Below are 14,325 nucleotides of genomic sequence, written 5' to 3'. Positions count from 1 at the left end.
CTGACTTTTTATGTTGCCTCAGCTCTTCTGACCACGCCTCTGCCAAATCTCTCCATCATAAATGGCGGGTACCAATGTTTCATATCAGCATTGGCTGTCCCTTAAATCGTCGCATGAGTTTTAGAAATAAACATTTCCGCTGCTTAAACAAGTATTTCCTGTTTGTTCATCATCGGTTTCTGGGCGGATGTGCGTATCCACTTACATCCGGAGGATGTTTGTTTCGAATTGTAATGCAAGACTTCCTTTCCAGCAACTATCTGTAAATTGATTCTATGAATTTTTTCATACTAATAATTAGGTATGTCTTACACATGCCATCTCTTACTTGTTACCAATTAACATATGAGACACAATTGGTCCACTGTGACACAAGAACCGGACGTAATCACTTGCTATATGTTCCTATTTGAACAGTTAAAACACTCCATATTTGGAGTGGGAGTAAAACATTTTCATACATAAAAACTCCTCAGTTGGTCGAATAAACATCCCCAAAGTAAATTACTCCACCTCTATCTTTAAGAAATTTATAAGGGGGGGGGGACTTTTAAGATACCCGGTATATATGAGGCGTGCATAATACAAGTCATGATTTTATCTGTAGTATTTTGGCATTTCGATAACCGTCATCAGTCAACACTTTATATTTTATCTTAATTGGTAGAATTTGGCCTAAGCGTCAAAATATTGCTAAAACAATTCAATGTTTGAAATATTCCGGCCTCGTGTGGGAAGCTACCTACAACCAACACGCTATGTTTAACCTAAACTGCCAATAATAAGCTTTTGTCTGTGTAGGTGAGTTGAGGTGGGCGAACACTGACCGTACTGCTTCATTATTACAGCATGGCAGCTTATCGATAATGTCAAACTCCTTTCTTTGTTCAAATTTGTTTTCTTCCTTATTATTCCTCAAGTTTTTCATATTATCCTCGCCTAATACTATGGCAACTTTCTCAAGAACTTTAATTATATAGAATTCTATTACTTGTGTAATTTTTAAACTGTGTTCTATTTTGATTGATATTTTCACAGCATTCATAAAACAATTCCAAAATTCGTTCAACAATGCCACATTCCTACATACATTTTTATGCTCATACATAATTATTTCACCAATATTTCCAACTGCCAAAATCAAGACTGATTCTGTACTGGGACTTGTGGTTTAAAACATTTCTAAAGGTTCTTGACCAAAAATCATGAGGTATTTGCGTGTACAAAGACTAGCCATAAAAGGTGACCATAAAAATACAAAAATAACTGCACCACTGGGAATAAGATGCTGTATTTCCTGATTTTTTTAGATGACGTGGTTGGTTTTCTTGATATGAAGCAAAACTTTTCTAACATTAGCTGTAAAATGTAATAATCTACTTTCTAATTTCTAAACGGAAAGGTCAGGCAAAGTTATAACCTGATGAAAATAATTATATAACAAGAAACTAATGTTTCTCTATACACAAAAAGCTGTAAGACTTACAAAATTATAAAATTATTCTATTTGTTTGAAACTTTGAATTTCTAGTCAGTGTTCCACTTTCGCTGGTGCGTGTGTGACGTGTTGTTTGTGCTCCTGACTTCTGTACAGTGACAACATGTGGGTTAATTTTCTCCAGTCTGGAAATCAAACAATTTATGCACCAATCAGGTATTATACAAAAAAATTAGGCAATCATCGCGTAATATAATTCAAATTTTACAAGTACTTTAATAATTATATATAATTCTATTGCTTGTGTAGTTTTAAAGTGTATTCTACTATGGTTGATATTATCATGTAGTTAGGTCACGTTTGCCTAATGTGTAGGGATACGCACCCTTACAGTGTAGGGATACAAAACGTTTTGTCTCCCCAATATAGACAAAGCTACAACTACATGTGATTTACTACTACTTTACTGTATATTTCTTGAATGTAAAGTAAATGGAAAGTTTTCGACGTTCTTAATTTTGACTTATTAAGAAGATGGAACGTTAAAACTGTATTCAAGCGAGCTCAATTATTGAAGGTTCAAACATCTCAAAATTTGTGTGTAACGTTCGACGCTGTTAGGATGTTGGAGATTAGTTATTGCACATTTAGACAATTTAAGACCAAAATTGTTAGAAAATACGAATTAAATTCATCATTAATCTTTTATTAAGAAGAATAAGAAGGAGATACAATGCTGTACAAGGTAGAAAGTGCTGATAAAAAGTGCAGGATGCGAACCTGCGATATCTCTAACCTGGATCTGACGACTGGACCGCTTAACCGTCGCTTGAGAGCCGATTGAGATGGTTACTGCTTTTTAACGACGCAAAATATTATTGCATTTACAAGATCCAAAATCAAATATACTGCATGGAATTTTAGTACGTATAAATTTATATAAAAAATAAACTAAATTAAATTAAAATAATAATAAAATTCAAATATATAAAAAACAAAATATATATATATATAAAATCATAATGTTTTAAAAAGTTATTTGTTTAATTTAATAATTTTATTTAATATTTTTGTTTAATTATTTTATTAATTAAATTAAATTTATGTAATTTATTATAAGTACATGATTACATGTTGTTATGTTCCCCTGTAAGTAGAGATGAAATTCTTTAACTCATATTTCGATATAACTTTGTGAATCACTACATTCCTTGGCGATGGCCACGTAACACGACTGCTTCTATATTGGAATTATTAAGTCACAAAGTTTCACGATCTATTTACAGACAAACGCGTGAGGAGTTGCTACGGTACAGTTCTCGACAGCGGCGCCTGTTACATTATTCATGTGACGTTTATTTTTGTTACCTTCTCTGTACGTGACCCTCTTCCCCTCCTTCCACACAATCGAGAGGGCCATGCCTTCTGTAACGGCCCAGATTTGCATAATAAGTTTTCCAAGCCACCTGTTTTAAGGTGTTATTTCTGATTACATTACTTCATTTCGTAAAACCTACTTCGCCTGAGTTGCTAACAGCGCTTTGAGTCTTTCGTTAAATGTTTACATATATCGGCGGCCTAACGCTATCCTTTGTTATAAAAACTATTTCTAAAATATTTCTATCAACATTTTTTCTTAGTTACCTAAGCTGTAAAGTAGAACAACTAATGTCTTCTTCACCGAATCTCCAAAGAGTAGTTTTGCCAGGCCAGATAAAACACACTGAAATGAGAAGTCCCTCATATGGCCATATGTTACGAAAGTGTTGTTACTTCTTCAATTCTTCCGGAATAAATATTGTTTTAATACAAGGTCTTCTTATTCTTATTCAATCCTATTTTTTGTCCTGTTCTCAGTTGTATTTATGTTGCAAGAGTTGTAAAGAAAACTTGTAACAATTAATAAACTCCTGCAGTATTGTCCGTCTTGTTTTTAATACTAATGGAAAAATAAACAAACACAATTTCACATCCGGTCAGTTTCTTGTTTTGAAGAACAGTCGGTGAACGTTTGTGTGTGCGCGTTTGAATGAGTGTCTTCGTGATAACGCTCTAATGGATCAATATACATACAAACATTCAAATGTTTAGGAAATGCCGCTTTTAGCTCTTTGCAAATTTACAATATTACTCAAATTTATAGGAACCCTTAAAATATTTATCTATATCCAAATTGTTAAATATTACAAAACTTATTATTATCAACTGTGTAAGTACATATCACTTATCGAAATATCAAAATTACATTTAATTGGTCTACTAACTAAATACTCAACTCACACACTCATTGGTTATTTAAAACTCGTGAAATGGGTCTTGCTGTTTTTATTTTTAATCTACTAGCTTTTCATAGTGCTCAATTTTAAAATAGTAACACTTTTTATTAATCGTTTATTTCTTACACGTATTTTTTTCTTTATTAACTTCTTGATAATCGTAACTCATTCTTTTAAATACATTTGAACATTATTTGTTTTATCATCGGTAATGAAAGTAGCTCTAACTAACGGTTTAGTACTTAAGAAACATAAAGTTTTTTTTAACAGTTTAACAGCCTTAACAGCCTCGTAGATTATGTAATGACGTTAAACATGTAGCTGAAATCTAAACTATAAGCAAGGGTAGAGGCATTGTTTTTAAAGAAAATATTTAATTTATAAAGCATCAATTTAGAATAAAGATTAAAAAAGACTAAAACAGACTGTACTAATTGTAGGAGTACTTACAATAAGTGTGACGTACTGTCCATTCATTTGACAGTGTACAACTTTAAAATATACAAGTGTTATTATTGTGTTGTTCAAGGATTGTGCCAAATGGTGACATATTCAAAATTGGTTGATGACACACGACATAGACAATATGAGTAGCCTGATGATTAATGTACAAAAACCTGATTTATCACAATTCCTGTCAATATTTTCAACATTGTAATATTCATTCTCAAAAAAAGACTTCTTACAGAAATTACAACCATTACTTTTTAAATTCTGTTATATTATACTGAATTAAACGAAAACAGTTTGTCAATAGCAACAATGCAATATCAGGCTACATCAACCTTAGCTAAAGACACAGCGTTATACATTTAATATATTCTTAAGAAAATATTCTGTTCAGTGTGAAATGTTTCCGGAACATTAAACTGTCTAAGTTTACCCTCGCTGCGCCATCACATGGGTATCCCGCCTGTTACATTATTCATGCAGCCTTGGTATCATCGTATTTCTTCAGTCTGAGCAGCTCTACATAGCAACAAGTTGGCTATCCTTACGCTTCTGGTAGGGTTACTAAGTAATTAATTAATGGAAAGCATACCATTTCCATATACAAAGCCCTTTTGTAATTAAAATAAATTCTAATGATGTTGAAATAATTAGCACGAAAATTCATCAAAAATGGAAATACAACTTAAATAACCAATTAAAATACATTAATATTAATTATTTTCTTAAAATTAGTGAGCTTTCTTTGTTTCAACATGGTTATTGACAATGCTTTTTTGAAAGGATAATAGGATTTTGATCATCTGCTTTCTTCATGTGTTACAAAATAAAAATCACTACGTAAGAGGATTGAAATCTACCCTATTCCTAAGGATTTAAAAACTTAAACTGTACCGTTATTTAGTTGCATTATATACAATACATAAATCTCCTTAACCCTGTTACCTGTTACTGGTTAATTGAATTTTCTCCTATGTTCTTGGAACTATATTTTTTGCGGAATAGGCACGCACAGTAATTTGATCTCTCTTGAACTTTGCAGCGATTTAACCGCTCACCTGTTATCACATCATGCGCCTTGTTCGAAAGTAAAATTTACCGTTTTCGTATTATAAATTATCCCTTTTATCCAAGGTATATTTTGAATGTATTATAAAGTAAATTAATGAATAGTAGAGTAACTTATCAATGGTGATGTTTTATTTGCTTTTATTCCTTTGGAAATTAGAAGATAGGTTTTGGCATTTTGAATCTAATGTCACATATCAGCTAATCTCTAACCACCACATCTCAAAAATAATGGAATACATTTAATTAATAAAATATAGAGAACGACATTTTCTTTAGATTTTATCCTAGAATATTAAAATCAATATTTTATTCCTAATTAATCTAAGAAATTTTAACTATAATTTCGGAAGTATAATGTACAATTATGAAGTATAAAGGCTTTGTTTATTAAATTTTTGTTTGATTTTTAATGTTATTTAAATTGGTTTAATTAATAATAAATACTCGTCAGGAACTATAGCGTTTGTATAATCAAAAATAAGTAATCTCAAAGAGTGAATAAGAGTGATATTCAAAATATGTGGACTAAGTAGTGACAAAATGAAGGGAAATAGTTGTGTAGGAGCAAATAGATGATACCGTGTTACACAATGACAGCACACAACGAGATGGGTAAGCTTTTTGTATGCGCGTAACAAGATTCGCTCCCTTCTCTCCCTCGGGATGTTTATGCGCAAGAAGTTTGTAATACAGTAAGGGTCTGTATCGTTTTACTGCTCTTGCAGCCTGCAGGTCTAATTCGCGTTTCTTCTACAACGCACAAAGTTATCTAGTAATAAGTAGATATCATAATCTCATTCCATTTTATAATTGTAATAAGGCAATCTGTTTTCATAGAAAAATGTTTGTACTGTTAATATCATATGGAATTTGTAATAAGCAACGAAATAGCATTAATTTCAGTTGGTTGTTATTATAGCTGCTATTTCGTGAAAGTTATTATTCTGATTTATGAAGATGACTGAGGTCGAAGTAGTGAATAATTTAGATTGGCAAAGTTTAAATGCCAGTTTAATTTGGCAAGAAAGCTAACAAGCACCACTTCTATGTATTAAATCAAATATGACTTCCAAGTTACTGCCAAAATAAAGTAAGAGTATAATTAAATTTTAACTGGATACGGATTAGTGGTCCATTTGTTTTAGAATGCTGTGTACGAAACTCGATAATTTATATAAATTTCAAATTTACTTTCCTTAAACGTTGGCATCGATTCATACACAACGGCGGCAGCATCTTGGCTTGGCATTTCGACTTATAGTCGAAAAAGGAAAAAAAGAATCAACATAGGAGAAGAACCAAAGAAGTATCATTCTCGTGGAAAAGAAACTTCACTCAAAATCCCTGCGAATAAGTGCATCCTGGTAGGCGGATAGTCAGCTAAATGTTCAAGATAGAAAAAATTACTACGGTTATGAATTTCCACCGGCTGCAAAATTAGTTGACCAAATTCATGTTTTTATGGAACGGTCTCGTAAGTACACAAAAAGGGAACTTGGGCGAGCCAAACCTCTTTCGTTTAACCTTTAATATGTCTCGGTAAATCATGATGGGGATCAGCAAATCTGTACTAGCTTCCTCCTTGTCCTTTCCTTTTACCATTTAAATACGTAGAATCCATTTTAGGGCTACGGATTATAATAATATGTGTATACCAGTTGTTCATTTGCTGAATTCATAATTGCTGAATTGCAGCCATCTCTGCCATTATTTCTATTCGGATAACCATAAAAACATTTATTTTAAGTTTTTTACTTTATATTTTATTAGTGGTGAAAGAAAAAGGTAAAATATAAATTTTAATTACTACTAGACGTAGAATTTTTCGACTTTGGTATACGTATTACATAAACACGTTTAACAAATTCCATCAAAACCGTTACCTTTTTTTAATATAAGTACTAAAGTGTTAAAATTATAAATTATGAAAAATAAAATACCACTTAAATTTGTTTTCAAATCTTCTCCAAATTAAAAAGTAGAAATTTATACAGTTTTATGGCGCAATACTCGAGTACATAAAGTGATAATTACCTTAACAACTAACTACATATATTTATATCTATACTTTATAAACTTTATAAAACCGTACAATAAATAATCAAATTACACACTCTAGAGATTAAAACCTATCTGCAGCGTGATAAATTAGTAACTAAAAAATAACCAAATGTTCTGTGACAAACATATAAATAAAACATGTATATATAATAATTAATGACGTTTTTTCCAGATTGTATCAGGTGATTACTTACATGAAAATCAATGTATAATAACTATATTATGCCAAAGAACCCCATATTACGAATAGTATTCCACTTTACTTTGAGACTCCTTAAAAAGCAATCGTCAAATCTATACAAGTTTAAGAGGGGTCTCAAGGATGGATTTTAATTAAAGCGCTCCCTTCAGGTCACCATGTTCACTTGAATTATCTTTTCAGCTTTTTATATGACTGAGACGTATAAATTAATTCGTTAAGATAAGAAGATCATTCATTATCACTGTCCATCTCGCGATGACGCCTTTACTTTTTATTTTAAATTGGATTTCCTTGTGTTTTTTTAAATCCACGAATTACAAAAGCAATTAATAATAGGTACAACTTTTACATGCACGTTAAATGCGATTTATTTGTTCTAATAAAATGCCGATTCAGTAATTGATACTTACAACTGATTAAGTATCAGTTGTAAGTGTACTGAGAGAGAGGGACCTTTCCCTTTCATGATAAAAAAGTATTTCCCATACGAAGGGCTAAAAAGGAAAAGCGGCATGCATCTTGAGAAATATTGTGAAGGAAGCTGTTAAACTATTTCTGTTATAGAGATGCATGCTTTCTGAGTGTAGACATGTGTCTACTTATTTAGGATTAGAATAATCTCCTGGCAGATATGGGGATGAGCTGGCACTCACAAAACACTCCAAGGTACTGGACTTCAGTGTCCATCAACCCTGAGAGGAGATTACATTTCAGACCCTAACAGATCAGACCCTACATATGTGCCCTTTATGTGCTACCTGTAGTCCGAAACGAGAGTCAATTTCCACTTTGTAGGCACACCTGGTTTTTCTTGAAATCGGTAGAGAAAATTCCCCGAACAAAGAATTTATTCATCAGCCACCCTTTTTTTGTGGAGGCTGAACGAGTATCGTTGGAAAATTATTATCGTTCTTATATTTTTGACACTTTCAATACTCTCCCATTTAGACTTCGACAAAACCAACCTATCATGATTGAACAAGTAATTTAAACTTGGTTCTTGTTGCAAATTTATTTACCATTTCTCATAATTAAAATAATTAATTTATTCGTTTTTAATAGTTCAGGTATAATATCTTGTTTACTTCAGTAATTTTTAAATAGTGTTAATAATCTTTCATATAATTACACTACTTAAATAAATGTCAAAAATTCTGAACATCAGAAGCTTTACGCACTTTACATACTGTAGCATTTGCTACATAGGCAATTTTTGCAAATAGGCAAATTTATTCTTTTAAATACTGATGGGAGAAGTTATATGCGAAAATATTTGAGAAGTTAATTAGTGATGTTAAAATATAGGTAAATTGAATTATGTAATTTCACAAGAAAGGGTCTGCGGATGTAGTATGACACAGTTAGACAACAGGTTTTTGGTACTCTGCTTTGTTAACGGGTTTACAATGAGAGTTGACTCTGTTCTCGATGACCTTGTGATTGGATAGTGGGAGGCCAATCATAGGGGTCGTTTATAGTTAGCTGGTCACTGGATGGGGGGGGGGGTATAAATAGCTACGAAACGCGCTTCTCGGGGTCTTTTGAGTGTTCTTTTGCGGTAATTAGTGTTTTCAGAGTTATAGTTTTCCTGTACCCATCTGCAAGGGATTTTGCGTAAGTAGTTCTTTTATAGTCGTATTACGATTTTCAGTTGGAAGTGTTGCTGTTTACTAATGGCAGATGTCTTTTACAGAGATGTTGTGTAAAATTGTATACAAAAAAATAAGATTTGAATTCACTCAATAACTAATCCAAGTTTTCAAGACACTACATGTCGATAACATTATAGCTCAGAGTCAAGTTTTCCATTGTAATATTATTTAAAAGTTACTAGTAATAATCATTTAGTATTCAACAAGTATTCAAGAATACTTTTTATACATCAAGATATAAAGCTTTTAAACAAAGATTTTTGGTGAAAAATAGTTAAATAACAGTTTGAACTTTGAGACTACAAATAGGAATAGGTTGTGACACAAGTAGTACAAAGAGGTTTTCAGGAAGTTTTTAGTTCAATGTTATTTAGCCTCTTTAATAATAGTAAAGTAGATTTTATTTTTGAGTTATATTATAACATTTATTTCACTTGTATTGATAAGATAGTTAAATTTTTTAGTTTTATTTATTTTTGAAACAAGAAGATAACTTTAATTTATTTTATTTGAAAGAAGAAAACCTTTTCCTTAGACAACTGTTACAACAAAAGTGGTTGTATAAGCTTTTTGGAATTGAATTTAAATATCTAACAAGTACAAAGATTGTTATTTTAAGTCCACATTAATTTACTACTAGTTAATAAACAGTTTTTAAAGTGATTTAAGAAGGTATTCTCTTGTCTATCTACCCTAATAAATGTAATTAATTAATTATTACATTAGATAATGAAGTTCAGTTTAACTAATCAACCAATTATGTAAAGGGATTTTGTGGAACTTGCGTATCTCTCTACACGTACATTTATTTAAATCAGGAATTATTTTAGTTTTGGTAAACTTACTTAAGAATTACGAGTATGTCAGTTGAAAAAATACGAATACACATGAAAAACAGAAATGCCTAAGATCGCATGGCTTAATTTTTGAGAGGTTGCCCTAAAAATTACAATCTAAAGTGTTTAGTTATTCTACTACTAAGTTATTGTGGTGATGACGTTAGTTGTTCAGTCAGGGCCAGATGGTTCTGAGATGCAAATAACACAATACGGGGCACAGCTGCTTCGTACAGTTTATGGCAAAACAAGATGTTGTTTTAATGGAGAGCGGGAAATAACAGAAGCCTTACGTAAATTCGTGTCAGCATCACTAATACTAACTTTTTATAGAACCAAATCTAGAGAATATTTACCAAATGTACCATTATTTGATAGACTTAACAAATTTTAAATATATAGCAAAAATATAGCATTCCAAATAAACTATGAATTCGACTGAAAAAGAGAAATATGTAAATCAAAATTTAGTCATTTGCAAAATTTAGTAAACTAAAGGATTTGATCATTAATTTTAATTTAATTGGTACATTTATGGGAGCAGTTAACTTATTTGTCTTAAAACTTAAAATTCTTTAAAATTCTTATTTTATGTTTTAAAATATCAAATTATGGCACTCATTTGTATATAAAAAAAAATATAAAAACAATATTAATCTTATTTCAATCCATGATTAAAAATAGATTGTTATGTAAATTGATTGAAAGCTTTTTGTAAAATATGATTATGAATATAAGTTTTAATTTTCTTTGTCGCCGTATTTTTTTGTATCTCTTCAGACGAACACTCCAGTATCTTCAGACTTCAGATTCCAGAAGTAAAGTCTGTGCTTTCAGACTCTACACTAAGAGAAAATTGAACTGGAACTAAACTCTGAATTCACATTGAATCATCCCGTCCTACCATAGCTACATTCATTATTGGTATAAATTTATTTAAAACACAAAATCTTCACTGAAACATTTACGACTTTTTTATACGTTACTGCAGCACTATCATACCGTCTGACACATAAGTGATCCGGCAGTGATCATAACATGTTATAAGTGACTGTTACTAGAAACCACACGTTTGCCTCTGCGATATTTACGTATCCACGCCTGAATATTTCTATATTTTTTCAAATATGTGTATGCTACTTTGAAAATTTAGACTTAGTGTTGCATATAATATTATGTTTATAGTTTCCTTTCAACTAGAAACTGATTACATTTTAACGCTATATATGGTGATCGCCGACCCTCCCTATAGGCGAGTATGGGTGTACGAGATACCGCTGAACAATTTTAAAATATCAATACCGATTAAAATAATATTCCTTATTCAAAATTTGTTTCATCCCAAACAGAATTTGTCTTAATGTACAGAGACATCTTACTTTAAAATGTTGAATCATATTCAGCAAAATAACAGTGTGTATAAAATTGCATATTTATAATATTAATTTTGAAAAGCTCTCCTATTCAATCATTTTTGTGAATAGGTTTACAAATACAGTAATCTCTTTACCTTTAGATAAATAAGAACTCACCGTAATCAAAATACAATTCAATAACAACCACGTCTGTCTCACAGCTTCCAATCTACTTTATTTAATGTGAAACTTAAGATCTCTGTTCCAGCCGAGAGAAGTTATAAAGTCATATCTTCCCTTAATTGAATTACCTCCATACAGATTACAAAACACATTTTAAATTATTTTATAGCAACATATACATTTTGGAAATATGTCTTCGTTTAAAAGATTCTTTTAGTTTGTAGGCCTAATCTATATTATCTAAAAGTATATATATATTGTTAAATGCTGAAAGCTTCTTCATAAATCATATTTTAAAACGTTATAGTAGGACAAATGTATAAGCAATTATAAAAAGAAGAGTACAGTTATGAGTGAAAGATTTATTAATAATTAAAGAAACATTTTTCCCGTTATCGGATAGCCGTCAATGAAAATCTCAAGTTAATGTGTCTGTTAGAGGATTCGAGGAAATTCCATCACCAGACGTATCGTACTTCCAAATATTATACAAAATGTTTCACTATAAAAGGTTTTTTAATGTTTATACAACATTTTTAGTGTTTAGACTTACAAAGTCGGCGTCATTACCAACATCTAAGTTTCCGGCTCACACCACAACAGAACCATTATACAATTAACTTCTTTAAATATTCTGGCCTCATTGTAGAGAGTCATCTTCAGTCATCTGTGACTACCGGTTAATAATAAATATTTGATTATAAGAATGATTTGACGGGGTGGAGCTACATCATGATTGGCTGAGCAACGACCAATGGCAAGCAACTTGACTTCTCTATCACAGGCTGCCAGCTTTTTGACAGTTTGCTGCTGTCTTCGTTGTTGGAGTTTTTCTATTTCTTGAATATGATAATCCTTCCCAAACTTATTACGGAAATTTGGCTTGTTATAAAAATCCTACACGCATTACACGGGAAATTAAGTTTTTTTGTCTTTCATGGCGATCTCTAGTTCTTAAAACAGGTGAAAAATGGTTTAGATTGTTTACTGGATGTCAGAAAACAGCTTTGCCTTATTCGTTGCTATGGGGCCCCTATTATCGACCCGAAACTGGTTTTTGGTGAATTTCATCTTTTCTTACAGATATTTACTTATAATCTAATGCCATCTCGTATATGATTGTATAATACTTGTAAACCACATTAAATTTCCAAAGAGGTCTTCGTTAATATAACAACACTCTTCATGTGAAAAGTGTCAAAAATAATATTACAACTTTGTTAAGAAAAACATGCATTTAAATTAAGCTTATAGATTCCATCTTCTGTTTATTACAGAACAGTTTATTTGTTTTGCTAATTCATTCATAACACTAGTATGGATTCGATTTCAATCTACTAATCAAAATGAATAGTGACGGCATCTGGAGAAACAGCAGTCCTCATTTTATAAATAATATATAAGGCTATCTCACTGTTATTTTACTTTTCCTTAATAGAATTTAAATCCGGAAATCATTTAAAAAATTAAAATAAGTTTACAAAATATTGACCTTTATAAATGCTTTCATCCCTTCAATTTCTGCTAAAAGCATCGCACAATATAGGAGAATAAGATGAAGCTGTAGGTGGAGAGGGTTTCGGAGACAGGGATATTGATCACCTATCGCACATATGGACTTTGATAAATTGTTATAGGGATATTCCAATGACAGGCCCTTCCTGCCTGCATTGTCTTCTTCACGGCACAAAATAATTTGTTGTATTATTCACCGAGTCATATCCGTGTCAAATATTTGCCAAGACTACACACTTTTGTATACCTCTCCGTCATCACTTGCAATCCTTTTAAACCATACAATATAAGCGTGAAATACAACTTAACGGTTGTATACTAGAAATCAGTTATGTACAAACATTTGTTGGAGTTTGAAGAAAACAGGATTTTTCCGGACATTTGCCATCGTTCCATGATACAAAAATCAGTAACACTACGTTTCGAGATCTGCAATCTGATCTCTTCTTCAGGTAAATAACTAACCTAACACATAATTACAATCTAGCATAAAAAAAACGAATCATACCAGACCGTTGTGACACGCATAAGTCAGGAATTACAACCACCACTAAGGAGGACTTTATAGTCCTAACTTCGCCTCTAATAAAGACATTTTTCATTTCATTTCATTTCACCATGTTGTGTGTCAACTTTACTAAGTCTAAAACATGTACTTAATATAAAACTAAGCACAACACTAATTATTAAAACTAAACTACACAATACAGGTTACAATAGATCTGCATTCGCTAACCAACCACATACGACTGTAAATGTAGTGTTACTGATTTTTGTATCACTGAACGATGGCAAATGTCCGGAAAATCCGGTTTCCTTCACAATCCTTCCATCATCAAAACTTTAAACAAGGATTTTCTGGGATATTAATTTGAACTTTTACCGGTGCTAATAAGATTGTTTTACACCTTCCGATAACTTTGGAAGAACTTCAAAAACGTTGTGGCTCATTCGCAACACTGTTTACTCAGAGTCAGCGACTGAAAATTTTGTGATTTTTTAGTTTCTCGTGCCCAAGCTTGCCTTGCTTGCTGTAAAATTTGAGGTCCGAATAACCCTTGTACCGATCAGTCATTTTCTGGCATGCTTAAAAATAATAATATACACCACCAGGTCCGAAACTGTGATCTACTGATGGTGCTGCCAATTCTGCAGCATTTAATTGTAAATAATAACGCAATCATTTCAACTAAATTCAGTATTTGTTGCTTTTTTCATATCAATTATTTTATTTTTATTTTATATTTCCTTACAGCGGTCAAAGACCAATTTACAATTATAAAAAT

The sequence above is a fragment of the Homalodisca vitripennis genome, chromosome 2 (genome assembly GCF_021130785.1).
Source record: "Homalodisca vitripennis isolate AUS2020 chromosome 2, UT_GWSS_2.1, whole genome shotgun sequence".
In the NCBI taxonomy this organism is placed as follows: Eukaryota; Metazoa; Arthropoda; class Insecta; order Hemiptera; family Cicadellidae; genus Homalodisca; species Homalodisca vitripennis.
This window is presented reverse-complemented; position numbering follows the sequence as displayed.